This window comes from Notothenia coriiceps, unplaced genomic scaffold (assembly GCF_000735185.1).
Source record: "Notothenia coriiceps isolate Sejong01 unplaced genomic scaffold, NC01 NC01_scaffold00000339, whole genome shotgun sequence".
In the NCBI taxonomy this organism is placed as follows: domain Eukaryota; kingdom Metazoa; phylum Chordata; class Actinopteri; order Perciformes; family Nototheniidae; genus Notothenia; species Notothenia coriiceps.
This window is the reverse complement of record NW_011333040.1, coordinates 133519-138315: the sequence shown is the minus strand read 5'-3', so window position 1 is coordinate 138315 and position 4797 is coordinate 133519.

Genomic DNA, 4797 nt, shown 5'->3' with positions numbered 1-4797 from the left:
ACATCACAACAAAATATTCTTCCTCCCATTCTGGGTGGAAGTGGTATGTCTTTAGCTTTTTGCTCGGTCCCGCACTCATTTTGTTGTTTTTCTCTTGTTTGTCTCTTTAACTTAATTTGAGTTTTCCCGGCACTTGACTGATTTTGTATTGCTTTGCATTCTGGGTTAACAGACTGGAAAGTGATAGGTCACTTTTTCTGTCAATCAAGTAAACTCCTGAATTAAGTGGCAGGGAGGCCAAGGGAGGAGGGATCAAAACCTGTTTTGTCTATTTTAACGGAGCTGGATTTTTTTTTTATGAATGACTCACGATCTACCAGCATTGCCCCTGCGGTCGACCACGATCGACGTACTGGGCACCTCTGATCCAATATGTCTGTGTCACTTTGAAATGATTACTAATAATCCATCATTCCATTTTTATGTCAATAACGGAGATTTCATATTAGCTGCTAATATAGCTACCAGAGTGTATCGCAGCTTCCGGTTCCGGGGCATTCTGGCTACGCATCACTCATTCACCAATAGGTAATGTTTAGATGGATTTTAGGAACTTCCCCTCAATTTTATTGGCTTTAACGGTTAAAAAGAGATGTCAATCATAAAAATCGAACGAGGGGGGCCAGAGATTTTTGGACGGACACTATAATTTAAGTTTTTTGACTCTGTTCAATCTGAATTTACTTTAAAATAAAAAAAATCTATATTGATTCCGACTTGTCTACATCCAACTCACAGGTTTATCATTGCTTTGAGAAAAAAGATTATTAATTTATGCCTTTTAGAAGGGAAGATAAAGTCATTTGTTCTGGGAATGTCATTTTCAAGCTTGAGACCTGCAAAACAGGCTCAGGGGTTAACAGGTTAAGGGACCCACAGTGTGGGTTAAACAACAAACACACACACACACAACAACATGCACGCACACACACACACACACACACACACACACACACACACACACACACGTATATGTTCAGTTGCTTAGGCCATGTTTGGGATCTCTAATTTATATGCCATAATAACAAAAGGTGTTGGAACTCAAAACATTTGTGTTTTAAATGTATTCATTGTCTGTATACCAATAAGAGAATAACCGTCAGTATTTTTATTTCATTTAAAGATATTTGCTTCCTATACAAATACATGTTATTCTTTTTTGGGCAGGTGAAGCTGCAGATGTACAGAGAGTACTTCAAGACCGTCGGCCTGAGCGTCATCATGACCATCATCTTCCTCTTTGCCTTTCAGCAGGCCGCTTCGTTAGCCTACAGCTACTGGCTGAGCCTGTGGGCCGATGAGCCGCTGGTCAACGGCACGCAATGTAACCACGAGCTGAAGCTCAGTGTGTTCGCAGCGCTGGGCATTACTCAAGGTGGGTCGCCGCTCCCCATGGTGATGAGACAGGAAACTCACATCTATAAGCTCTTCTGACTATTGAAACACATAAAATAACACAGCTGTCTATTAAAAGACAGCGAACACAGCCATTATTAGGAAACACAACAGAGATGGTGCTCTGAATGATGAAGTGGTCTCAGTGTTTGATCCTACAGACTATCTACAGCAGGGGTGTCAAACTCAATTTCATCACGGGCCACATTGGAATTATGGTTGCACTCAAAGGGCCGGTGTTAACTTTAAGACTATATAAATATACATAGATAAATATACATAATAAATATAAAATAATGTAATATTTTACAATATTTCCTCTGTATTGGATTATTATCGGATAGGGTAATAACTCCATAATTAACTACATCTGAAAGCATAAGTCTAGGGAAAATAATTGCAAGTCTCTTCATTGCGCATGTCACACAATGAGATGCATTGTGGGACATCTCGTTTATGGGCAACGTTCTCCTGTAAAGCGGCACGTAACATTATAATAAACTTATTATATTCTTTGCAAGCTCTTGTGGGCCACATAAAATGAAGTGGCGGGCCGGATTTGGCCCCCGGGCCTTGAGTTTGACACCCCTGATCTACAGAGACATGTCTCAGATGCAAACCTGGATAAGGATCCAGTATTAGAACATGGTTGGCCCCCCCCACTTAATTGGCCATGGCTCTGATGTCGATGCTGGTCTGGTTTTCTGCCCAGATAATTAACCATTGTTTTTGTTCCTGTGGTGTACACTTTTTCAAAAAGAAAATTGTTTTCTGATTTATTGTGTCATAAACTCTCCCATTGAAACCAGCCTGTGTTGTTTTAGGGTTGGCCATCTTTGGGCCAACGCTTGCAATCGCTCTAGGTGGTATCGTAGCATCGCGTCACCTTCACACTGAACTTCTCCACAGCGTACTGCACTCTCCTATGTCTTTCTTTGAGGTGACGCCCAGCGGAAACCTCCTTAACCGCTTCTCTAAAGAGATTGACGCCATTGACTGCATGATTCCTGATGGGCTTAAGATGATGCTGGGGTACCTGTTCAAGCTATTGGAGGTCTGCATCATTTTGCTGTTGGCCACACCATTCACAGGCATGGTGCTCCTCCCCCTGACCTTTGTCAGCTGAAGCTGTAGCTGCTTGTAATTGTTGCTTTCTATCCCTCTGGCATCCAGAGTTTCTATGTGGCGTCGTCATGTCAGCTGCGATGTCTGGAGGCCGGGAGCCGCTCGCCAATCTACAGCCATTTCAATGAGACGGTGCAGGGCGCTAGCATCATCCGAGCCTTCGGAGAGCAGCCACGCTTTGTACTGCAGGCCGACAATCGCATTGACAATAACCAGAAAGCCTACTTTCCTCGCTTCGTTGCCACCAGGTTAATTCTAAGGATTTAAAACATCTAAAGTAGGGGTGTCAAACATCTGGTCCACGGGCCCGCCACCTCATTTTATGTGGCCCGCGAGAGCTCGCATAAAATCAGTCAGTGACAGAGACAGCGACACAAGTCTGCTTTAACTATCAAGACAAGAAACACCAGTCACAGAATCACAGTCCGCTTCCTCACAGATGCCCCTTTCCACCAAACTGGTTACGGTTCATGCATCATGACATCATCGTTTACGTCGCTGATTTTCTCCCGAACACCGCTCACAACAACAACAATGGGGTACTGCGTTGGGTCGATGGTCGTGTTGCTTTTAATATCACGAAGCCATATTAACTTAAATAACTACTTCGAAACCCTTATACTTTTCTGCAGTGTTGCTCATCCACCGGAGTTTACTCTACCGTTAGCTCACGGCAGTGGCCGCGGGAAAGTATTCACTGTCTGACTGTCACACAGCAGCTGATAAATATCTCCCCCCCCCCCCATAAGTGAATGTGTTTCAGTCTGAATTGACGCCGTTTCGCATCACAACGTTGTTATGAAAGTATCAAGTATAAAATGGGTGATGTTAGCATAGCAACCTAAGCTAATCTGATTATATTGACTACTTGTGGCATAAGCAGTTTTCTACGGGCATATTTTACCAGCATATTTTTTCACTATGATTCTACTTGTGATAGTTGGACATGACAACCTGTGCAGCCCATGTATTGATTCCATCTGATAGCTGCTATAATACAAACAACATGAAAACGCCTGCCTGCTCTCCACAATGATCAATAACAGTGAACGGATGGTCAAAGTAAGGTCAAATAAAAAGAATCACACGAAGCCTGGTTAGTGTTGCCGGACTTTATAAAGTGTGTTTTTTTTTTACAAGTGTGTGGTTGCGTTCTAGTCGCTTTGCTCAGTGCTACTGCTTGTTACAACTTTCATTTGCCCTACTCGCCATTAACTGTTATTGCTCAGGTTAATCTCGCCCCCCCCGACGTAAGCGTGAAGTATTGGTTCTTGGTTCTTGCCTGGCAGCCGAGTAGGGCCAGCTAAGAACCGATTTTCCGTGCTTAGAGGCTGCTCCGCTGCGGTGGAAACAGGAAGAACCAGAGCTTACCGGCCCGGTTCCGGTTTGGTGGAAAATGGGCAAGAATTACCCGCTCTGTCAGTCAGTCGCTACTGCTCAGGAGTTATGTTTTTTTTTGTAATACTCACGTTAAAGTTATTTCAGGTTTTTGGCTGATTTAAAAAAATGAAGTCTTGCAGAGTATGAACGTCTTCTCGCTATATTCAGATGAGAAATACTTGTGTAAAGTTTGTGAAGGCAGGAGGAAAACCTCAGCGATCACTGTATTCCCTCACTGACCATCCTCCTCGTCCCTCCCCCCATTGCTGCAGATAATTTAATATATCAGGGATAAGTACTACCCTCATTTTTTAAAGAAATTGTAAGATTGGTGTAATTGCTGAATATTTGCAACTATTTTGCCTAGACTTCTGCTTTCGGAAGTAGTTATTAATGAAGTTATTACCAAAACCAATAATAATCCAAGGTAGGATAATACATTATTTAATATATGTTATATATTTATATATGTATATTTACTAGGGCCGGGACTCGATTAAAAAAATTAATCTAATTAATGACAGGCTTTGTAATTAATTAATCGCAATTAATCGCATTTTTAATCACATATAAATATTTGACCTGAGAACAGTGAGAAGCAATTTTTTTCACATGGATTTTAGTATACCATTGAATAATGACTGAATACATAAGCTTAAGCAACAAAACATTGTTTATTTTTTTCAAGGATGTACTTAACCAAGACCAACAGAAAAGTGCAATTTTTGCCATAAAGTGTAGCAATAGCATATTTAGGAATATAGTACATTTCAGAGATTCAGGTAGCCTATAGGTAGGTAGACCTTCTGTAAACTATAACACTTTGTTTTTTAAGTATAACACAATACTTTCAAGTACATTCAGAACATTGGAAACCCTGACTATTAGAAAACATCT